Here is a 26,335-nt window from a genome sequence, read left to right on the forward strand (position 1 = left end):
TGTGGTGGAGGTTATATGTTGAAGAATCCAAGAGTTACGAGAAAACTCATGAACAATTTAATTCATGAGCGTGTGATAGACGCATTTATGTGTCTATTTTGTTCTCAATTTTCTGTATCGTTAAACTAGATTAAGTACTTATTCTGTTATTTTGTGTTCTTGTAGGAAATTTTAGAAAAATAAGCCCTTGCGGCGAAATGGGCTCAAAAAGCAGTGTTTTACAGCCCGGAGAAATGTACCGTAGGCACCCCAGAGATGCACCGGAAGCGTCCCAGAAATGTCCCGGAGGAACCCATAAAAATTACTATTTCCACCCCAATTGATATTCTCACCCCAACACTCTGGATAAGGGGCACCTTCTTCAACAATTTGAATTTGTGTTTTTGGCGGGAAATGAAGTTTTCAACTGGCAGAATTTTGATTGTCAAAATGAATGGGTTAGAGTACGATTCAATCGCTGAAAATTGGCAGAAAGATGTGATTTGGCATAAGGAACAAAGTTTGGGTGTCGAATTTGATCGGAATTGGATGGAAATATCGATTTGATTCTCGAGCTCAAAACAGAGCTACATGGACTGAACACACCCTGTACACGCTGTTGTGTGTGTTTTGGCTATGCATGGAAGTGATTAAGGGACGTTCGACGACTTATAGGCGTGGGAGAGCTGAATTGAAGTGTGCAGAACCAATTCTAACGTGTGACAGAGTTAATTTTGGAAATTTTCGTTATTATTGGCAGCCGAGAATATTTGGATTAAATGGAGAATATATGCAATCAATGGTCGGATTTTTGACTCCAATTCACTATAAATACAAGGCAAAACAGTTTGGGAAAGGGTGTCGAGAGTTTGGGGAAGTTATGGAGGCTACAGAATGAAGAACTCACGAGTTGCAGAGCTGCCATTTTTCTGCTGCTGCTGCTGATGAAGAACACCAAGAACACGAAGAATGAACCTGCACTAGCAGTCGTTTATTGTGGGTCGTAGGTGTGGGTCTTAGAGCCACAGTAACAATAGCACTTCTTCTATGTCGTTCCTTTTGGACGCTTTCTGTGGGTCGCACATTCACTGTTTTATTATTTCATCTCCATTTTCATCCTTGTAAACACCCTTTGAGCAATAAATAAATATTTTGAGCGTGTTTTTATCATGATGAGCTAAACCAAACACTGGGACGACGGAGGAGGTCGAATTTCATCCATGTGGTAATTTCATTAATTCTTTTATTTACTTTTTGCACTAGTTTTAATTGAATTAAGATTTTAAATTAATTACTTGTGATTTCATTTGATGGAGTATGCTTAGTCCTAGGGATTTTTGATATGCCATGCTTAAGAAATACAAGTAATATTTTATAAAATCTATCTTGGCAATAAACTAGAGTTAATATTTGTTTTGTTTTTGATCTATAATTTCTAGAATTAATTTCTGAACCATTTGAAGAAAAAAAACGGCCGAATCTTTAGTCCCAGTTTCTCGCACCAGTGTTAATATTTTTATTGTATATATTTATCTTTTTTTATTAAGTTTAAAAAATTATCCTTCACAAGTCCGACAGTTTGAACCTCATTACTACAACCCCACAAAAAATCATAAATCAGCGTGTCAGGCACAACCCTCGCATAACGCCAGCAGAGATCGTAGATTATATTGAAGTTGCTGGCGGGATTGACATCCAGTATCACCATGCATATTATGCACTTGATTTGTCGCATAAACAAATTTTTGGTAATGATGTCAAGTCTTACACTGATCTTGCTTGGTGGGTGAATGTTGTTAGGGAAACAAACCCCGGGTCATTTATTGATTTCGACTTCAATGATGCAGCAAAAAGATTTAACATACTTTTTATTTGCTTTGGAGCTCGTAGAGAGGGCTATAAACTTTGTCGTCCAATGATATTATGTGATTGTACATTTCTTACTGGGACTTCTAGAGGAGGTCTCATGGAGGCAACATGTCTTAATGGCAGTCAAGGTAACTTTTTTTTTTGATATGTAGTGTCTGTAGTTAGATCACTCATTTTACTACAATACTGACAATGAGGATACTACTACGTATTGACCTTACTGAGTATGAGGTAAAGCATACTACATGTCCATATGTAGTGTCAGCTTTTCACATATCAACAAAGAGGTAAACCATACTACATATTGACCTTACTGAGTATGAGGTAAACCATACTACATGTCAGCAGTTGGTTATTATTTTACTTTTAGCAGAAAAAAGACTACATATCAACATGTACTGTTTTTTTTTCTTTTTGTAATATGTTCACTTTTAACACTACATACCTTCTTTCAGGGGTACATTTGTTTTCCCCCTTATTGATTTCCCCTTTGCTTTTGGTGAAGGAGTAGCAGCTCTCGGTGCAAGTGCTTTGTTCCCATTTGCTTGCGGTGAGTAGCAGCCTTTGTTGCATTTTTTTTTTCTTTTGCTTTAGTAGTTGTAGTTGCTGCTTTTCTTTTGATTTTTGCTTTAGGAGTAGCTGTTGCTTTCTTTCTTTTGGTTTTTGTTGTTGTAAACCAAAAAACGCATCAAAACAAATATCCTACATATTGATATGTAGTGTCCAACAATATCAAAATATAAAAGGGTTTTTTATATCAGTTTTACCACATGAACACTACATACTGGTATGTAGTACCATCTTGTGTCAACAATTTGTCTAATAGTAACACTACAGACTGGTATGTATTCAACAATTTGTCTAAAAAGTATCAAAACATACCACAAGTTTGCACATGCAGACTGGTATCAATACATTACAGACTGGTATGTATTCAACAATTTGTCTAAAAATTATCAATACATACTTGAATATTTACCTTTTTCTAGGACTACATTTGATTCTTTTGTTGCTGGTGAAGGAGTACCGTCGTTTTCATTCGTTTTTGTTGACGGAGGAGTGACAGATTGAGAAGATTTTGACATACTTCTTGTTGTTGGTGAATTTGGAGCGTTTTTTTCCTTGATTTTTGTTGTTGGCGAATCAACGGTAGTTTTCTTTCTTGTTTTTTCCGGTGAAGGAGATTCTTCTACAATTACTTCTCTAATTGTTCGTTTAATTTCTCTTTTCGTAACCTTTTTTTTTTCAGATTAAAAATTTCTGGAACGGATTAGGGTTACTTAAAATGGATCTAGTTTAACGTTGAAGAAGATTTGATTGCAGTTTCTGGTTCTTCAGCATTTTTAGAGATGATTAAACATGGGGTTTAATTTGATTTTATGAAGAAGGAATAAGAAGAAGAAGTGGGAGGAGACAGTTTTTAACTCCACACGTGAATGTTGAGGGTAGGCTAGTAATTTCGAAGGATTTTAAACCTTTTTGGACAACCGAATAATTTCTCTATCCCGCTGGACTACACACTAATACTGGGTTGGGTTTTTGGACTAAACAGGAAATTTCTCTCTTTTTTTTTTTTTTATTTAAGAGTGTGTTGCATGCAAAGATGGAATCCTTGGATCCAAGATCAATTAGAACTTGTCTAACCAAGAAAATTTTATCCCTATATTATAGAGAATGAAAATACGAGTTCAACGAAATAAAAATGAGGTCATTCAGACATATCAGATGAAGAAATTATGATTATATAAAAGCTTGAGAGATTGCATTGACATATCGATAATATAGATACAAGTAATTTGTAAATACTCTTAGGTCAACTATATTTTGTGCCCGTGCGATCACTGCCAAAAGGAAAAATAAAATCTGGATTCCTCTGTGAATCGGGCGATAAAAACGGGTTAACTCAGTCCTCTACGTTTCACTTTTTTATGTCTCAATCTGCACTTCTCTAATGTTTAATCTACATTTTTGTTTAATTTCTGCATGTCATTTCAAGTTTATTATCTCAATTGATAGTTTTTCAGTCTTTAGTTCTCCTTTGATTTTTTTTTATATATATCTCTTTCATGGCATTCTAAGATTTTTATGATTTCCCATATTGTTTGCTATCTGATTTTACTCTAATGGCTTTTGCCTCTTTTGTTGTTGTGATCAGAGCTTTTGCTGAGTATATTATCAAGCTTTTGCTTAAGGGTTCAAAGAAGATTGGTTTCATTGCTTTTGCTAATGGTGTTGTGTTGAAGAAGTCTCGGATCGGTTCAAACTCACTCGAAATAGGTAATAGTACATCCCGCTCTTTGATCAATTCAAAAAAATTCAAATTCCACAGAGTCAACTTCATGCAGTTAATATGTTTCATAATTTTACTGCTCTCATTTACTATGGCCAGCTATCATCATTTTATACCCAATAATCACTTCAAAAAATATTGTTACCATACTTATCGGTTCACTAGTTATACGCAATTATACAATGAGATTTTTTAGTTCCAAATATATTCCCGGAATATTAATATTGGTTATGTTTTAATACCTAGCCACCAACAATCTTCTTATCAAAAAAGGATTTATTGGGAGAATTTCTCTTACTGTGTAGACGTGGGATGCCATCAAGATTTTTTCTCTATGGAAGAAGGAAAAACTAGTCAAGTCACTGATCTGGTTAACAAGTTTAAGCAAAAAAATATTGATTTGGGTGATGTTAATGAAGTTATTGTTATCAAAAACAAAAACAAAGAAGTTGAAGAAAAGGATGATTGGGAAGCTAGTGCTATTGGAAAGATTATCATTGAAGGTCGGATGATCTATCACATGGTTGAACGTGGAATTACTTTCACCTGGTCTTTCCTTTCTCTGGAGGATATAAAAATTGTAGAGTTAGAACCAAACTTGATGATTTTCAAGTTCAACAAATGGGATCTGCTCAACAAGGTTATAGAGGAAAGACCATGGAGCATTAACAAACACCTTCTGGTTGTGCACGATTACATTCCAAGCATGGTTTATACGGATAAACATTGGGGTTTTCAGCTATTTTGGATTCATCTCAAGTATTTACTGCCAGAACATAAGAACGTCACTTCGGTTACCAAAACTGGCGAAGTTAAGGGTGAAGTCGTGGCTATAGAACCGAAAGATGCAATACCTGTAGATGGTGTTCCTGTTAAAGTCTGTGTTAATGTTGATTTATCTATGCCATTAAGAAGGGGTGTGAAATTTTCCACGATTGCAGGAGTGACTAAGTGGCAGCAATTCTTTTTTGAACGCCAACCCAAGAGCATATGTACTGAGTGCTATATTATCAATCATTCAAAGGATGTGTGTAAGGATGCTGCCATTTATTTGAAGAAGGCTCATGAGAAGCCTTACTTTGTGGGAAAGGTTAACAATATTCGCACAAATATCTCTATAGTTGCGACTAGCAATGATGCTATTTTGGTGAAGACTCCGGCTATAAAAAAGAATCAAAAGAAGTTCACTAAATCAAAGGTTTTCATACCCCCAAAGGATAGTGAAATAATTAATTTGAACTCTCTGATCATAGAAGAGGGACTGACTATTGAAGAGGATAGTAGACTTGGCAAACGTCATAGAATTGGTGACGATTCAACTACCAGCTCCACAGCTTCTGAGACTTCTTCACAGAGCAACGTTATGAATCCAATCTCAACCCCTTTTAATGCTCAAATGATCACAACTGGAGATAATCAACCTAAGAAGACCAACATAGGGAATCAGGTATTAACATCTTTTTCTACTCTACTTATTGTTTCAGTAATTCTGAATTTAAGCACTCTACTTGTCAAACCGTTTTTTATTCCAACTCTTGCATTTAATACTCCATTTTGGCATCATATTAATTTCCTAACTTGGATTAAAATTACTCATGCAATTCATAAGTTAATGATTAAATTTTCTTGCATTCTCTGTGTTAGGTTTCACGTAAATTTTTTACATTTTGTGTGCATATTTGGTTTATTATATCATGTTCACAACATGAGGGTTGTTTCTTGGAATGCTCAAGGTCTTACCACACCAGCTACTAGAGATCACCTTAGAGATATTATTAGGTCCCAAGATCCTGATATTTTATTCCTTTGTGAAACTAAAATACATGAAGATAAGATGAATACCTTATTAGCCCCCTTAAGGTACCCAAATATGAAATTTCTTCAACCAGTTGGTCTCTCTGGAGGATTAGCTATTTTGTGGAAAGATGGGTTTATTTATGATGTGGTTGGTTGTGAGAACAACATGATTCATGGTGCAGTACAGTATGACCCAATCTTACCTGAATTATTATTATCTTGTATGTATGGATATTGTGATTATTCTAAAAAGAAAACTCAATGGGAATTCATCAAGGATATTGGACTTAATATTTCTCAGCCATGGGTTTTTCTAGGTGATCTTAATTTTCATGTGTTAGATTCTTCTTCATCTGGTTCTTCTTCAGGAGATGGATTAGTTAATTCTATCATTAAGGAGGTGGGTTTGCAAGACTTGGGTTTCATAGGAAGAGGTTATACCTGGTCTAATAATAATATGGGTACTGGAAGCAAAAGATCAAGGTTAGATATGGCCTTTGTTAATGGTTCTTGGAATTCTCTTTTTCAAGATTCTAAACTCATACATCTACAGCAGTCAGGAAGTGATCATTGCCCCATTATGCTGGTGACAGATTACTCCCAACCAAAGCTTTGGAAGCATTTTAAGTTCTTTAAAACTTGGTTGCAAGATAGAACTTGTGCAGCTGAAATTTCAAAAGCTTGGGAAAAATCAGTTCAAGGTTCACCAGGATTCAGACTCATCAAAAGACTTCATTTTACAAGGATCACTTTATCAAAATGGAATAAAACTCACTTTGGGAACATTGGTCAGAATGTGGATATACTTCAACAAAAATTATCTGAGATTCAAGCTCTACCTTTCTCTCAAGATAATACTGCAATGGCAATTGAATTTAGTAGAGACTTGGATAAATGGCATAAAATTCAACATGAGTTCTATAAACATAAGTCTAGGGATAACTTTGTTAATGATATGGATTACAATACTAAGTATTTTCATACTTTAACAAAAATGAAGAGAGCTAGAAACAACATTGATGCTTTAAAGACTGAGGATGGATCTTGGCTCAATTGTAGAGAAGATATAGCTGTGTTGTTAACTCAACACTTCAAAAAAAATAGTACTTATCAAAATCCAATCATTGAATAAAAACATTATAATCATATTCCCACTCTGATTACAGAAGAAGATAAAATGATACTTCTACTTCCTCCATCTAATGAAGAAATACATAAAATTCTTAAAGGCATGGAAAGCTGGTCAGTCCCAGAGCCTGAGGGATTTCAAGCTGGTTTCTACAAGTCACAGTGGAATATTGTTGGTAATGATGTTCTTGATATGCTAAAGAATTTTTTTGAAACAAAACATTTGCCTAAACAGACTAACAAGATTTACATATCCTTAATTCCTAAGAAGAATAAACCTTGTTCTCCTTCTGATTTCAGACCTATTGGCCTTTGTAATACCTCTTACAAAGTCATTTCCAAGATTCTTGTCTCTAGAATGAAGCCTCTTATGGAAAGAATTATTTCTCCTTATCAAGCAGCTTATGTGTCAGGAAGACTGATTAATGATAATACAATTATAGCACGTGAACTGATTCATTCCAAGAAGAAAAAAGATGGAGAAAGTAGTTGGTTAGCTTTGAAGCTTGGCATTTCCAAAGCTTTTGACAGATTGGAATGGCCTTTTCTTCTCAAAGTTCTTCAGAGTTTTGGTTTCAGTGAAGATTGGTGTCAACTAATCAAACAATGTATCAACACTACTTCACTTTCTGTTATGCTTAATGGTTCACCTTGTGAATAATTTTCTCCTACTAGAGGTATTTGACAGGGAGATCCCCTATCTCCATATCTCTTCATTATTGCAATGAAATGGTTTTCAAGAACTCTTTTAGTAGATCATGATACCAAAGCAATCAAAGGTATTTCTGCAGCAAGAGGAGCACCACCTATTAATCATCTACTTTTTGCAGATGATTGTCTCATTTTTACTCAAGCCAATTTAACCAGTGTGAATAATTTACTTCAAGCATTGAAGGACTTTAGTTCACAATCTGGTCAAGTCATTAATTTTGACAAGTCTTCTGTTTTATACAGTTATAATCTGGATCCATCTGTGTGTAGCACTCTCAGTAACATTTTTGGAGTTCAAAGTATGGAGAAAAATGAGAAAATTTAGGTTCCCCTCTTCTTATTGGTAAATCCAAAGTGAAAGTTTTTAAAGATATTCAGCTTGCTTTTGAAAGTAGGCTTGGTAATTGGCAAGGCATTAATCTACATCAATCTGGTAGAACAACAATGGTTAAAGAAATTCTCAATGCTATACCAATGTATCGGATGAGCACATTCAAGATGCCTAAGACTTTAATTAAAAAGTTGGATACATTGCAAAGGAAGTTTTGGTGGGGATACAAGTCTAATAGAGGCTTAAATCTAATTGCCTGGCAGAATAGGAGTTTATCTAAGGACCTAGGAGGTCTAGCTTTCATAGATCTTGAAATGTTAAATCATGCCCTTCTTACCAAGATTGCTTGGAGGTTTTGTCAAAACTCTGATCACCTTCTTACTAGGATTCTCAAAGCAAAATACTTTAAGAAAAAAGAGTTCCTACATATTGAAGGAGAAAAGAATAATTCTTCATGGACTTGGAAAGGGATTGAACTTGGTCTATCTATTCTTCAACAGCATTACATTATGGAGGTTAACAATGGAAAATATACTAAAATCTAGGTTGACAGGTGGATCATAGGTCTTGATACCAAAGTTGCACCTCTTCATCCATATCATCTACAATATGAGTTTGTCAGTGAACTAATCTTGCCTGATTATAACAGCTGGAATATTCCTCTTCTTCATGATCTCTTCTGTCCAGATGTTGTTGACAAGATCAAAAATATGCAGCTCTCTCATGAGGAACAAGACATTGTTAGATGGGCTCCTTCAAAAGATGGTGTTTTCTGTCAAATCATCCTAAAATAAACTAATAGAAGCAAGAGTTCAAGGCCAAGCTGCTTTAAGTGATGTCCCAACCTCAGTTTCGAAAGCTCTTTGGAAAATGAATCTCCCACATCGTGTTTTGTTATTTGTATGGAAGTGCCTGAAAAATATTGTCCCTACAAAAGTTAGATTATCTATAGATATGCATGATATAGAAACACATTGTGAGGTCTTCAAGGAAGAAGATCAAACCCTATTTCATATTCTTATTAGTTGTTCACATGTTAGAGCAGTATGGCATTCACTTAATATCAATGTTGATCAGATTGTCTCTCAATGTCAGTATGTAAAAGAATGGATCATCTCTTGGTTTAATGATGTTCAGAATGCCGGAAGTAAGGAAATCAACAACTGGAGAAGTCTGTTAATGGTGGGAAGTTGGATAATATGGAAGGAAAGATGTGATTGTTTTCCAAGATAAAAAGTTGAATCCGATGAACACTGTCTCCAGAATTCAGATGATGTTGAATAACTACAATGTCTGCAATAAAGATAGCTCACAGTCCCTTCATCAAAACAATACTGATAATTCTGATACTCACTCTAACTACTCATTATGCTTGCAAGATATTCTTGAGGACTCAACTGTGTTTAAATTCTTTGTTGATACTTCTTTTGATCCTAATACTATGAGAGTGGTTCTGGCATTGTGTTGTATAATATTTCAGGTTCACGAGTCGGTTTCAAAGGATCCTATGCAGCTGGCTTGATAGATGCTGAAGCTGGTGAATGCAATGCGGTACTGGAAGGGTTGAAATGGGCTAAGGCGATGGAGCTAGATAACATTCATCTAGTTGCAGATGCTGAGAAAGTCGTGGACTCAATCAATAAAGAAGTTCTAGCTGTGAGATGGGAGAATAGAAAAACCATCCAAGAGATTAATCTTTTGCTTAAAACTTTTAATTTCTATAAAGTGTCACATGTCAAGAGAGATTTAAACTCTTTAACTGATTCTATTTCAAAAGTGGTCAGGAAAGATAAGCTTACTATTGAACAATTCAGTCATGATCTTGCTTATCTTGAAAACTTATTATCCAGGTTGTTAGATCCTGGCATTTCTTAATAAAATCTTTAATCCTTTATCTAAAAAAAAAAAGAACTCTTAGGTTGCTCTTCACTAGTAGCAACTACAAGGAAGAAATTCATCAACTTCTTCTCATTATTCTGTCTCGTCACTAGATATCTGAATTCTCTCATACCGTAAACAACAATCGGCCTTTATGCGAAAGGTGAATAAGGGATTAGCATATCAGGTTTACTGAAAAGCTCGTTCAAGCCTGACTGAAAAAATTTATGCGAACATTTTCATCAGAGATAGATGAAACCCCAAGGATGACACTTTGAATACCCATTTGGCGAATTCTTATGGTTGCCTGCATAAATAAATTTGGATATGAACGTAAATGAGAAAAATAACATATTTTGACTCTTATATTAAGTATCACTTATGATATAAACCATAGAGTTTAGGAATAAAATAAAAGCCTAGCTCTTTACATTTCAGTGGAAAAAAGGATATTCAATTAACTAATATTCAGACATACATACCTGAGCACCGTTCATGGTTGGCATTTCGTAATCCATGAGAATTACGTCAAATCTCAGTCCTGACTCGACTGCTTCTTGGCCGTTCTCAGCCTCTCGGGTTTGGAAACCAAGAGCTCTTAGGTGGTAACTGTGAATCATACGCGTTGGTCGACAGTCATCAACAACGAGTGTAGTAATTGGATTCATTAGCAGGAGGAATCTGGATGAGTTGAGGTGAACCTGGATAAAGCCTGAAATTATACGAGGAAAGGGTTAGGATACGGTACGGGAAAATTAGGGAAGACCCAAAATAAATAATATTCTCATTGTCAGGCCCATAATTAATTTTGGGTACCGTGACACCCATAATTATCTGAAATTATTAAAAACGTCTACATGACGGATTATGCAGCCGCATGACGGGTTATGCATCAAGGGTATAATTGGCAACGCAACTTGGATATAACATATCTAAAAATCCGCGTTTTGGAATTTTACAAATTTTATATCGTTGGAAATATTTTTAAGAGAGCTACGCAACAAGTACAAACAAGAATATCAAATTTTTGTTTTTCACGAAAAAATCGGAGATGATCATAATTTTAGTCAAAATTTTCGAAAACTTGATACATAACCATTATGCAGCCACCAAAAAAAATGCATAACACATTCTGCAGACGCATAACGAATTATGCAATCATTTTCTCCACTGCATAACAAAGTTATGCGTCTATAACTGGTGGGCCCGGGAAAGCGTATAGTTGAAGTGTAATGAAAACGCGGGCCTACAGTAATACCGCAAGTGCACGGTCGTCAGTTGTAGCTCGTGCAAGTACGGGTCGATCCACAGAGACTGGGTGTGTTTGGAGTTTCTAGCTATTTTGGGTTCTAATTTGCTGTTGGGCTTTTGAGTGGTCAATGGGCTTTGAGTACCCTTCTGTTTTGGACTATGGGCTTAGTGAAGTGATCTGGGCCTTGAGCCTCTGAAGTTTACTGGGCTTGGATATGAACTTGGGTTCAATGGAGTGAACTGAGCCTTGGGCTCAGTTGGATGAGCCTCAGGTTAAGCTAGGCTTTTCTTGTTCTGAACCTATTTCTGGGCCTTTGGTTGTGAACTAAACCTTGGGCTTTGTAGCTTATGACCTGGGCTTTGGTTAAGTTCAGTGGACTGATGGGCTTTTGGTCTTCGAACCTGGGCTTGGTTTGGACTGGTTTGAGCTTTGGGTTGAGCTGGACTTTCACAGTGAACTTTCACAGTAAAAGTGAACTGGGCCTTAGCTTGAGCTGGGCTTCTGAATTGATTTGAATTGCACTGAGCCTTTGGTAACAGGGAGCAAGATAGTGAGAAGAAAGGAGCAAAACAGAAAAGAAACTAAAGACACAAAGAACAGGAACAAGAGTGATAAAGAAACAGTTGCATACCAAGGCCTAAGCCAAGGGCAGTGATGTGAAGAAAATAGCAAATGAAAGAAAGAAAACAGTAAACAATGGAATGAGTCTAAACATGAAAAAGAGCAAAATAAAAACAAAACAGTGAAGACAAGAGGATGAACTCAACTGATCATGCCAATTCTTCCTTAAAGCAGGTAAAGGTAAAGGTTCAAGCCTGCCTTTTACCTAAGGTGTTTCACCAATGGACAGTTGAATCACAACTAAAGTGTCAATCCTAAGCACTAAATGTCTGACTAAAGCACAATTAGTCAGAGAATTTGACAATGTAAATAAGGTATGAGTTGTGGTAATATCACATAGTTTTATCCTAACTACAAAGCATACATGATATGCACTGTGAGAGTAAAATGTGGTTTACCTTGATTCAATTCTATCCTAGAACATTTCACAAATCTAAGAATGACATGAACAACATGAGAACATTACAAGACAGAGCAGAACATACACATTAACAGAGAATATTGACAAATTCTATCCATGGTATTAACAGAGAACATACACAGAACAGAACATACACATCTAGGGTATTAACAGAACACAGTTCTGGACGCTGGCTATTCCAGCATGAGCCAATTTTACACCCACAGTCCCCTATTTATACATACAATGGAAATCCCAAAAAATCAGTGAAGTTATGGTTTCACCAAAAAGTGAAATTGACTCACCTAACCTACTGATAACAGCCCTAATACGTCGACCCATGCCTCTAATTATACATTCAATCACTTTCCCCCCAAAATACCAAATTTATGAAATTAGGGTTTGATAAAAAATGAAATCAATTCATACCTAATCTCTGAAAACTGCTACTGACTTCGACCCATGCTTCTCCTTAGTCTCCTGCTCCATTCCCATGCCTTCAATTGCTTTTCTAGCTTCACTAATTCGTCAACCATTCACCTAGGGTTTCGGCAGGGGAGAAATTGACGAATTAGGGGGATATAAAGATGGGTAATAGCTGTAGGAAGGTAGGGGTGATGATGGTGGAGGTGTGGTGGTGGTAGAGGAGTTGGTGGCGGAGTCAGAGCAGGTGGAGAAGGTGGTGGTGGTTCTGCAGAGGGAGAAGGTGGTGAAGTTGCAGAGAGGGATGGGGGAGGTGAAGTCGATGGTTTTGGGAGAAGGTCTGTTTGGTTTGGTAGTATAGGGTTTGGTGTTAGAGTGTTGATTGGGGATATCAAGTTGGATGATCTTCGAAGCTAGGCCATGGGATGTGGAGATGGTAGGTGGATCGGACGGCTAAGGAAGAAGCAGCTTTTAGCGACCGTAGGATGTAAAATACAACGAAGTTAACGGCTATAGATGGGGTTAGGTGTTGTAGTGTTAAGCGGAAGTATCGAGGTTTGATGCGCAGGCAAAGAAGCGATCGTTGGATTCAACTACAATCTAATCTGAAGGCTTGGAATTTAGGCACTATGGTGTTTTGCAGAGACTTCATATTTTGATGCTCTACGAAGGATCGACCATTGGATGATGAGATGGATCCGATCTAACGGTTAAGAATGGAGGCGGGTATGGATATAGAAAATGGGTTTGGGTAAGGGTTTTGGGCCTTGGGTATGCCAAGCCCATATCTTCTTTAAGAACAATTCTTCCTTCTTGAGCCCATTCCTAGCTTTTTGGACGTGCGCTCCATTCTTTGCGGCTTCCTTGCGTAATTTCTTCCGGCTTTTCACTACTCTTCAGCTCTTTTCCGCTCCGCAAGTCATCCAGACTTTATTTATTACCTAAAAATGCAAAATTAAGTAAGAAAAATATTTATTCTTGAAAACAATGAAAATACAGAATATGGGATAAAATGTAGAATTAATGCACAAAAGATGAGTTAAATGCCAAGAAAAATATATAGAAATATGCACTTTTTAGCACTCATCAAATACCCCCAAACCTGAATTTTACTTGTCCTCAAGTAAAACAAAACTAAGGAAATCCTACCTATACCACTGTCGCTGGTCTCTCGAATGCATTTAGCGTATGCACTAAGCCTTTTAAACCACTAAGTGTCCCTAGTGGACGAGTTGAAGTCTCGTGAAGGTTTGCTTAGAACGTACCTACAAAGTTCTAGGTCAAAATATAAGCTCAGATTCCATCAAATGTGACATGTGCAAAACAGTTTAAGCTCACAGCAAAATGGAGATGTCAATCTAGCTATCGAAGGCACAATCCTAGCACTGATAACAAAAAAAAAAGACATGTGATAAGAGTGTAAAGTGTATCTACACATGTTTAAAGAAAGATCTGAAGTTATGACTACTAATCACCAAGAGATAGTTTCTCAGGCTAAGAACCAAGGTCGAAATCTAGCTAGCTGTCCGGACTTTACGAGAATTGTGAATGAGTTGGAGGTATTTCACAATTACTCGCGTTGTACATCAATGGAATACACCCTCCTTGCTTATTACAATGAAACAACAAAATGACTATTTACATGACTCTTATTTACATTGACTACTCTCTTTTTATTTTTGGAACAAGAGATGATGGAATTGATAAATACTCGATTTTTTTTTTTGTATTTTTCTGATTTTTTTTTTTTTTTTTTTTTTTGCAAAAGAAAACACTTTTGATACAAATACAAAAGGAAACAAAAATTACATGACACTTTGCAAGAGGTATCCCTTTTTGATGCACCCAGTTAAATTCGATGGTTGTCTTTCTTAATGTAACCTCCACCTTCTATCCCAACCAACCAAAGAACAAGCTAGTCAAGTTTCGTTCAGTATTCTAAAGTGATTGGCAATCGTAACTTCCTATCAAACACCTTGAAGATCGAGGCCATACATGTATTGGTAGATCGTGCGCGTGCAAATTTCTTATCACTATGTGAATTGTGCTAGAATCAGGGTGCCTAAATATCTAGACTAAGACTCCTAATAATTACATATTTGCACAAGAGTCAACATTTCAAGGTAAATGAGCTCCATTTTTATGTTTTTTCATTTTTTTATTTTTTTATTTTTGAATTATTTTCGATTTTTTCAAAAGAAGAAGGAGTTCGCTTTCAATTATAGCATATTATCGTGGTATCTACTCTATACCCCCAAACCTAAACTAAACATTGTCCTCAATGTTTCAAAATATGAACAAAATTATAATACAACATATGAAGAGGATCATGTTGAGTAGAGAAAAAGGAAAGAGAATACCCGATTTCGGCGAAAGCAATATTAGAACTCCGTTATTCAAGGCAAGAATCCAACATATTTCAGCCGAGATCATATTGGATTAGCAAAATATATACAAAAGGAACAAAAGGGGTTTTTAAGAAATTTTATCTACTGGATTATATACAAAAAATTCACCATACACTAACAATCTAAAGAGTTGAGGATCAACCCAAAAGACAAAGTGTAGCGGTTTCAACAACTTCACACATGAAAGAAAAGCACGTGAAGCTGTGAAACCAAATGAGCTACCCCCAAACCTGGATTTTACAGAAGATATAATTTTGAAAACAAAATCGCGCAGTTTCGGGGGTTCATCATGCAAAAGGTCTAGCTCGAAATGAACTTTGCTAGGGATGGGCAAACATGCTAATTCCAACTGTGGTTCCTCAAATGTATTATACTTAGAAGCAAAATAGTCCAAGAGGACTTGGGAAGCACACAGTTCCAAACCTAGATTAGGGACTCTCAGAAAAGTCGGTTTGACAATATGGGCACAAACCAAATCTAGGTTGGGTGGAAGGCCATCAGATTGTGACTTATGCAGGACGATAGGCACATCATTATTAATCAAATCAAAATCTCCGAAATCATCTACACATGTCACATCATGCTTACAATCATCAAACAAATTGGCAAGATCACAATCAGAGTCATCAACATCATCAACAGATTCATTCTCATGCATCGGCAAATCAGGAGAAATATCACAATGTGACCTAGGTAGAGAATCAGACACATCACTTATATTTTCATGCATAATAACATTAGTGTCTACAGAAGATTCAACTATTCCTATGTCATGCTCATCTTCACAGAATAATTGTACGAATCCCATGTCAATATCAAAATCATATGAATTACAATGAGTATTAGAAAAAACAACATTCATGAAGGTCGAGGGCGAGAAGCCATATGTTATTGAACCAACAGGTTCCACAATATTTTCATGTTCTTCTAACACATCATCATAATCATCATCATGGTAACATGCATATTGGTCCTCATTAAAAGTGGTGGTGTCGTTAGTCGATTCATGTTCCTCTAAATTAGGTTCATATTCAACATCATTTACATAAATGGGACTAGACACTTCATTAGGGACAACATACATTTCCTCATGAATTTCCTCCTTTTGTAGGTGAAGCAAAATCTGATCTAAATATGCCTGAATTCGTGATGTAGATCTATCGAAGTTTTGCTCACTGAGTCTGAAAGCTTCTGTGGTGGAGTCTAAATTCATGGGAGTACAAAATTCTTCATGTTCAAATTGTGGTGATTGGTACATGTGTGCATGGTCATTAGGGTTTATAAAAGATTGATCGCAACCCTCAAAGGATTGATTATGGTCCCAATGACTACCATTCTCACAATTTATGGGCATTTCATACCTTGGATTTTCTCTAGATTGCCTAAAATTATGCAAAATATGACAATTCTCAACAGGGTGGTCTAAACTACCACATGCGGGACATGCATAGATTTCAGGTTGCCTAAGAAAATTAGATGTGACAGATTCCTCATGTGATTGCATTTCTAAAGCTGCGATTCGAGCTTCTAATTGATCCTCAAGAGATGATTGTGTGAGTGAGGTATTAGCAAAATGTTCATTTTCACGTTGTGGCGAATGATGCATGTGTGAATAGTCATTAGGGTTCATGTATTGAGGCTCGGGACTTTGAAAATGTCCATAATAATTCCTATGACTATTGACATCATGGTCTATGGGAGGTTCATAACGTGAAGTATGTCCACACGCAAGTTCTCTAAGGTATTTGTTGTATTCCCCAACTGTAGACCAAGATCTAGACATGATTGGGCTCAAAGGCTAAGTAAAGAGTTTACAAAGCTCAAAATTTGGTTTTTAAGGGAATGAAAAACATTTGGTTTTTGATGGGAAACATTTGGTTTTTATGGGGATAAAAGAAAAAAAAAATTGGTTGTTAATGTGGGAGCAAAATAAAATTTGGTTTTAAAATCTGGGAGCAAGTAATTTTTTTTTTTTTTTTGAATGGGAGAAAAGTAAAGTAAATTTTTTTTTTTTTTTTTTTTTTTTTAAGAAAGAAAATAAAATTTGGTTTTTGAATGGGAGCAAGCCCACTGTTGGTTTTGTGTTTGCTTTGGCTCCGCTTGGTTGAAAACTTTTGGTGGAACTGAGTCCAAAATCTCGGCCTAGAATTTGGGTACTCGGCCCACTAACGAATTCAACTAGCGTGATCGGTTACAAGCTCAGCTGGGTTTAAAAACCCGGAATACAAAATACCAGTCCAAATTAAACAAGCTCACAAAAATTAAATACAAGCCCACAAATTAAACAAACAAGCCCACAAAAATTAATTACAAACCCAACAGAAAATAAGAGAAGCCCAAAAATTGGCTTTAATATTACAAGCCCACAATTAAAAATTGGAAGACCACAATTCGGGTTCTCTTAAATGGGTTACCTTTTAAGCACAGCCCAGCTGCTCTGATATTGTTGCAAAAAACCCAGTTGGGCTTTGGTTCTTTTCCTTGGTGGCGTCCCAGCAGAGGAAAAACAGGTTCAGAACAGCAGGTCCAACATCAAATGAAGTGAAGCAGATGCAGATGCAAATGCTATGCAGTGAAATGCAAAAATAGCTAATAAAACAACAAGAAAAACACAGCACCAATCCCCGGCAGCGGCGCCAAAAAACTTGGTGGGCCCGGGAAAGCGTATAATTGAAGTGTAATGAAAACGCGGTCCTACAGTAATACCGCAAGTGCACGGTCGTCAGTTGTAGCTCGTGCAAGTACGGGTCGATCCACAGAGACTGGGTGTGTTTGGAGTTTCTAGCTATTTTGGGTTCTAATTTGCTGTTGGGCTTTTGAGTGGTCAATGGGCTTTGAGTACCCTTCTGTTTTGGACTATGGGCTTAGTGAAGTGATCTGGGCCTTGAGCCTCTGAAGTTTACTGGGCTTGGATATGAACTTGGGTTCAATGGAGTGAACTGAGCCTTGGGCTCAGTTGGATGAGCCTCAGGTTAAGCTAGGCTTTTCTTGTTCTGAACCTATTTCTGGGCCTTTGGTTGTGAACTAAACCTTGGGCTTTGTAGCTTATGACCTGGGCTTTGGTTAAGTTCAGTGGACTGATGGGCTTTTGGTCTTCGAACCTGGGCTTGGTTTGGACTGGTTTGAGCTTTGGGTTGAGCTGGACTTTCACAGTGAACTTTCACAGTAAAAGTGAACTGGGCCTTAGCTTGAGCTGGGCTTCTGAATTGATTTGAATTGCACTGAACCTTTGGTAACAGGGAGCAAGATAGTGAGAAGAAAGGAGCAAAACAGAAAAGAAACTAAAGACACAAAGAACAGGAACAAGAGTGATAAAGAAACAGTTGCATACCAAGGCCTAAGCCAAGGGAAGTGATGTGAAGAAAATAGCAAATGAAAGAAAGAAAACAGTAAACAATGGAATGAGTCTAAACATGAAAAAGAGCAAAATAAAAACAAAACAGTGAAGACAAGAGGATGAACTCAACTGATCATGCCAATTCTTCCTTAAAGCAGGTAAAGGTAAAGGTTCAAGCCTGCCTTTTACCTAAGGTGTTTCACCAATGGACAGTTGAATCACAACTAAAGTGTCAATCCTAAGCACTAAATGTCTGACTAAAGCACAATTAGTCAGAGAATTTGACAATGTCAATAAGGTATGAGTTGTGGTAATATCACATAGTTTTATCCTAACTACAAAGCATACATGATATGCACTGTGAGAGTAAAATGTGGTTTACCTTGATTCAATTCTATCCTAGAACATTTCACACATCTAAGAATGACATGAACAACACGAGAACATTACAAGACAGAGCAGAACATACACATTAACAGAGAATATTGACAAATTCTATCCATGGTATTAACATACACATTAACAGAGAACATACACAGAACAGAACATACACATCTAGGGTATTAACAGAACACAGTTCTGGACGCTGGCTATTCCAGCATGAGCCAATTTTACACCCACAGTCCCCTATTTATACATACAATGGAAATCCCAAAAAATCAGTGAAGTTATGGTTTCACCAAAAAGTGAAATTGACTCACCTAACCTACTGATAACAGCCCTAATACGTCGACCCATGCCTCTAATTATACATTCAATCACTTTCCCCCCAAAATCCCCAATTTATGAAATTAGGGTTTGATAAAAAATGAAATCAATTCATATCTAATCTCTGAAAACTGCTACTGACTTCGACCCATGCTTCTCCTTAGTCTCCTGCTCCATTCCCATGCATTCAATTGCTTTTCTAGCTTCACTAATTCGTCAACCATTCACCTAGGGTTTCGGCAGGGGAGAAATTGACGAATTAGGGGGCTATAAAGATGGGTAATAGCTGTAGGAAGGTAGGGGTGATGATGGTGGAGGTGTGGTGGTGGTAGAGGAGTTGGTGGCGGAGTCAGAGCAGGTGGAGAAGGTGGTGGTGGTTCTGCAGAGGGAGAAGGTGGTGAAGTTGCAGAGAGGGATGGGGGAGGTGAAGTCGATGGTTTTGGGAGAAGGTCTGTTTGGTTGGGTAGTATAGGGTTTGGTGTTAGAGTGTTGATTGGGGATATCAAGTTGGATGATCTTCGAAGCTAGGCCATGGGATGTGGAGATGGTAGGTGGATCGGACGGCTAAGGAAGAAGCAGCTTGTAGCGACCGTAGGATGTAAAATACAACGAAGTTAACGGCTATAGATGGGGTTAGGTGTTGTAGTGTTAAGCGGAAGTATCGAGGTTTGATGCGCAGGCAAAGAAGCGATCGTTGGATTCAACTAAAATCTAATCTGAAGGCTTGGAATTTAGGCACTATGGTGTTTTGCAGAGACTTCAGATTTTGATGCTCTACGAAGGATCGACCATTGGATGATGAGATGGATCCGATCTAACGGTTAAGAATGGAGGCGGGTATGGATATAGAAAATGGGTTTGGGTAAAGGTTTTGGGCCTTGGGTATGCCAAGCCCATATCTTCTTTAAGAACAATTCTTCCTTCTTGAGCCCATTCCTAGCTTTTTGGACGTGCGCTCCATTCTTTGCGGCTTCCTTGCGTAATTTCTTCCGGCTTTTCACTACTCTTCATCTCTTTTCCGCTCCGCAAGTCATCCAGACTTTATTTATTACCTAAAAATGCAAAATTAAGTAAGAAAAATATTTATTCTTGAAAACAATGAAAATACAGAATATGGGATAAAATGTAGAATTAATGCACAAAAGATGAGTTAAATGCCAAGAAAAATATATAGAAATATGCACTTTTTAGCACTCATCAATAACAAGTTATGTAACCATTGTTTTGGTTGATTTTAGTGCGTAAAAATTGATGCATAATGCAGTATCCATCCATATTCTCGATGCATAATGCATTATGCAACAATATTTTGGATGCGTATCAGGTTATGCATCAATTTTCTCGACTGAATAACATGTTATGCAGATATTATTGTACGTGCATGACAAGATATACAGTCTTTGTTTTTGTTGGTTCCAACAATAACAAAAAATTGGATGCATAACATATTATGCAAACATTTGCTGGACTACATAACAAGTTCTGCAACAACTTTTCAAACTGCATAACAGGTTATGCATCTGTTTTCATAGTTGCATAACATGTTACGTATCCATTTTCATAGATGCATAACATGGTTGGAAGACTGATGACTAAGCAATAAACATCATCTGTTTGTCTTCAGTTACAACAACATCTTATTTTCAGTTAAAAGTCGAAACAGAAAGTGTGCTATAACAAGAATTTCACAAGCATGAAATCATCCCAAATAATGTCTAAAAGACTACTAAGACCATCTATAAATAACTTCAGCGAACTCCCTTCTTCCACACATCTGCCTAACCCACAGAAAGACAACTCCATCGAAAAACATTTGCCTAACCCACATAACGACAACTCCATCGAAAATGATGAAGACCGAAGGTAGGGTTATAAGTGTTCTTTTGGTTATAGTAACGGCGCATCTGATGATAATGACAGAACCAACTCAAGCTTTCACTTGTTTGGATGTGGCTCCGAACTTAGCTGCTTGTATTAGTTACTTTTCCGGTTTAGATTCAAGGTCATCACAGATTTGTTGCGGCGGAGTTACAAGAGTAAAGTGAATGTGTGTGACTACAGATGACAGACGTCTTTCCTGCAACTGCATCAAACAGGTAGCTACCTGCATCAGTGTCATTAAAAAAAGTGTTGTTACTTCCATTCCCATTGCTTTCAACCAACCTCTTCCCTTCCCTATCTCCACCTCCTTCGACTGCAACTCGTACGCATCCTTTGCATCCATTTCAGACCATTTTCCTCCATATCAGGCCTTCCACAGTAACCAACACCACTAGAAAATCTGCATGTTCATCTCCAGAATCTGTTCTTCACTGACTTCTCATCACCATCTCCAACCCTTGAGTCTCTTCACTTTTTGTAGCTTCTTAACCAGATTCAAACCAAATCAGAACTCATCTATTTTGCAGCCAACCTCAAATTCAAATCAAACCCATGACATCAGCACCTTTATACCCTCAAACCCCATCTAATCACACAAGTTCTTCATTAAATTTCTTCACACAATCAAACATCCTACAAACCTTAACTTCTCTGTCCTCAACCAATTCAGCTGGAATTCTCAAACTCACTGTGTCAGTCTTAAAATCGAAGAGACCCATCTACTAATTTCATCGATTCTTCCCTGATTCTTTCATCAAGAATTCTTTGGTTCCTCATCTCTTTCATCACAGACACACATATTCATCTCTCCTTCCTTCAGTATCCACCAAAACAACATCTTCCTTGGTTTCTCTTCGAATTCACGTGAAGAACAAGCTCAACACTGTAATGATTACCGACTAATTGATGGAGTTCTTCTTTATTTTCCTCGATTTCTTTCTGTATTAACCTCACGATAAAAAGAGAGAAGAAGAAAATAAGAAAGAAAAATAGTACGGTAAATCTCACAATAAAACTAAATTTCAATAATTCTGGGCGAGAGAATAATTTTTTCTTAAAAAATGGGTGTGCGTCTTTAAATTTCTGGGCGTGAATTTCAAAGTAGAAAAAAGTGTAAGAATGGGTATGGTTGTAGTTTTCACATACGGTAATTAGGACTGAGAAAACATATTTAACGGTATTAAGAAGGGGAGACACAATATGAAGGCCCATTGGGCATAAAACTTCATGAAACCCTTGAATGGAAACTTGATCTCCAACTCTCTCTCTATTTCTTTTTTTTTCTTTTATATTCCATTATATTTTGAATAAAAACCATAGCATACCAACTAAATTTTCAATGATATCTAAAAAATTGCTTCCATGGGATGGGAGTATTAAAAGAAAAGAAAATGGATATGCCATTTAGAGCAAGACTATGCAGCCATTGCTGAAAGTAGTAAGAAACTTGTCAATTGTTTCATTCGGGAAGTGAAATGTTAGCATGTACTTATAGCAAGTAATGGAATAAAAAGCATGATAGAACAGAGCAAGATCTAGTTTATAAATATTTTGGTCCCAAAGGATATAAGAATTAAGAATCTAGTCTGCAAGACGAAGAAATGTGTGAAGAAAGAAGAAACTAACCGAGTAGGATCAAGAAGCACCCTCTAAATCTCTGATGGCCTTATATAACGTCCAAAATGAGTAATCTGACATTAATAAGAAATCCTTGGGGCGAATGAAAGATTCAGTGACTCTGGGAGTAATTACTAGGTCATGATGCTTGAATTTGTATGGTGTAAACAACCATAAATTGTCATAGGGTAATGTGGAGACTAATCCCAATACACAATACAATTATCTGGAGGACTCTGTCCTTCTTTAGGAGGAATCCCTTTTTTTATAGGCAAAACCTGACATGTAAGTACCGTACACGTGTATCCTAATACCTTTCTTGGTAAGTCTTCTATTATTAGCCGTACACATGTATTATTACAGCTGGGGTTATTTAGGCACCCATTGGTTACCTTCTTCGGAGCAACCCACCTTTGGGGCAGTCCATTTGTGTTGCATCATCATCCATAGTGGCCTCGGCTTTCATCCATAATGACCCCGGCTTTCACCCATAATGACCTCGACTGATACTCGAGGTTCCCATTACTGTCCTCGGATTTGGTCAAATTCCCGTGTTTACATTTGGGACATAATCCGTAATGAGACATTTTGTGTTCATTTTTTATTTTTTTCAATACTGATAAAACTTTTCAACGTTACATCTCTGTACAGATTCGAAAATCAATAATGTCAGAAGATTTCAATTCCTCTACGTATCCTAATTACTTAATACACAAAGATTATGTGAAACTTTCCATATAATCTGAATATAAGAAATAAATAATAACACGTGTTAGAAAAGATTTCAAAAAAAAATCGTCAATTAACCGACTTTAAAAGGCCATATTCTAAAAGAAAAAAAGAAAAAAACAACAACAGTAAGAACAAGAACAAGAAAAAGACCAAATAAGTTGTTGTATTATAAACGGAAAATTGATCATTTGTCCAAATATTTTTAAAATATGGTTCAAATGGATAAGTAAAAATTAGTATGGGTGAATTGGACACCAAAAAATAGCAAGGATGAAACTGGATTCATCCCGACTTAAACTAAAAAAATAACAAGGATGAAATTGGATGTATCCTGATGTAAATTAAAACTAAAAAAAAATATTTGAAAATGAGTAGGATGAAACTGTTTACATCCTTACTATTTTTACATTTTTGTCCATTTAAACAGTATCAAAATCTAAATGTCTTTTTCACCCAGAAATTGTTGATTTTGGTCTTTTAAACCAATTTTGTGTATTATAAATGCCTACGTGATTTTGGAAGTTTCTCCATGATTTACTTCGGGATTTCAACGAATCAGAGATGAAAATATTTACAAAAATCTTCCTCAATTAATCAATCGACAAGATGAATTGGTTCGGTACTAACCGACCAAATCGGTAATGTCTCTTGTCCGTCAGTTTCGCATAACTGGCAAAAACAAATAAGAAAGAATTTTTCCAAATATAATTGTCTACAACATTAAAATTGGAAAAGCTTATCGATTTCAAGTCCACGCCAGTAAAATAAGATTAAGCTTCGATTAATCGGCAGTTTCTATACCTTGGGTCAACTACTATATATAAAATGAATATCATAAGTTACAGTTTTGTTCATAAACAAGTACTAGCTTATGGGAAGATATTATCTATGCGTCAGAATTTTCGATTTAAGTGGCATTTCTATGTTTCCATGTGATTTTGGATCGAAATTTTTTGAGTCACGGGTTTGCATGAAATTTTTTGAACCACGACCTGTAGTTAGGTTCCAAACTAGTTTTTGGGATTTATGCAACATGGAAAATTCCGGCTGAATGCACCCCACAAGCAAGTTTTCGGTCATGATAGAAAGCCAATGTCAATATATGCATCATACACCTTACATATTCTAAATATAATAAATAAATAATAACTAATGTCAAAAAAATTACCCTTCCAACTTTGAAAGGCTATATTTTGAAAGAATAAATATTCCCAGAAAGACAGTCGATTTTGGGACATATCTCCAATTTTCTCTTTTTTCAATTGAAAGAGATAAGTAAGTGCAATATTTTTATTTTTGATAATTAATAGGGGGAAGTCATTTTTATCGGAGGAAAAGCTGACTTACGTCTAAATTATTTGACCTCTGGTCTTTATTGGGTGAATTTAAACTAAGCTTTCCCCTATCAAAAAAATACTTAGAAATTTAGAGTTTAGTTTCCTGTGCCACCCTTTAATCTTCCTACCCTAACCGTACGTACGTATTCCATTTAACCCTAATTATTTTTTTATTAATCATGTATTAGCAAACCCTAGCTAATATCTAAATACTTAGTTTGTTAATTTGATCCGTAAGTGAAGTATTAAAATGGAAGTAAGCAGTCATATCCAACTGTTTGAGGCAAAAGTAGAAGAAAAGAAACACGATACAGAAGTATTACGAGAACATCAATTAGTCGAGGTAATTAAATTGTCTATACAATCTGCTCCTTTTCCTTTCTCCATGGCGTTAATTAATTAGGTAATTAGTTTACTGATTAGAAATATAACTTGTACTATTTTGTATATTTGTTAAGGTTCTGGACATTAGACGTGATGAATCTGGGTACTGCATGTGGGAGCTTTTCTTTTCTTTTGTAACATCAGTAAGCCCAATGTGCAGTCTATTTCATTTTTCATCAACCAGTTTTCTTCTCTCACTTGTTCATTTTTCGTATAATTGGACCCTAGTTAGTAAGTTCGCGAATCATTCGCGAAATTTTTCGTATCGCGAATTTTACCGTTTTATTCACGTACGTTTGCAACTCCGAACCCAAAACGCGTATTATGTGGTATTCTCGGATTATTCGCGAATCGTTCACGAACTTTACGTATCCCGAACGATACGTCCGCTTAATTCGGCAGAAATTCTTTAGCTTTTATGTTTTCAACGGCCCTATTTTTTGGGCTTTTTTTTTTTTTTGATCGAAAGAGAAATTTTATTTAGAGAAGAAGAATGTACATGTAAATCTACCAGAGGTAGAACAGAAAAGGACAAATAAGCAAATTACAAAAAGATAGAGTTCCAATTTTGAATGTGTGAAGACACAAAATCTTGTGTACCTGTTGCTGCTGCCCAAACTAAAACAGAGGTTTTGACAGACAAAACCAGATCATCATCTGTTTTGTAAATATATTGTTCCTCAAAACGTCTGCAATTCCTTTCATTCCAAATTGTATTAACAACCGCTGCTGGTATTAGATCCCAAATATAATTCCCTGTAGGGGAAAAATGATTATGGTGCCAACTTTCTGCCAAAATTCTCATGGAGCCCGGTAAAACCCAACTCCAACCTGTATTAAGCAGAATGCTCGACCAAATCTTATAAGCAATCTTACAATGTAAAAATAAATGATCCTGAGATTCTACACCAATTCCACACAGAACACAAGAATTATGGAGATCCATACCTTTGTGTTGCAAGATATCAATTGTGTTCAGTTTACCGCGAATCAAACACCACATTAAGATATTAATCTTTGGTGGTATTGCCGTCTTCCAAATGAACGAATAAGGAAAGTGATCAACTCCATCTTCTGCCACTAATTTAGCATATAGTGATTTCACAGTAAAAACTCCCGTGTGGTTAAGTTTCCATCTGCAAGTAGTGGTAAGTAGTGTAGCAAGTAGTGGTAAGTAGTGGTAAGTAGTGGTAAGTAGTGTTAAGTTTTCATCTTGAGTAGGTAGATTGTCCCCTATAATGGTAAGTAGTGT

Source organism: Papaver somniferum, chromosome 1 (assembly GCF_003573695.1).
Source record: "Papaver somniferum cultivar HN1 chromosome 1, ASM357369v1, whole genome shotgun sequence".
Classification (NCBI taxonomy): domain Eukaryota; kingdom Viridiplantae; phylum Streptophyta; class Magnoliopsida; order Ranunculales; family Papaveraceae; genus Papaver; species Papaver somniferum.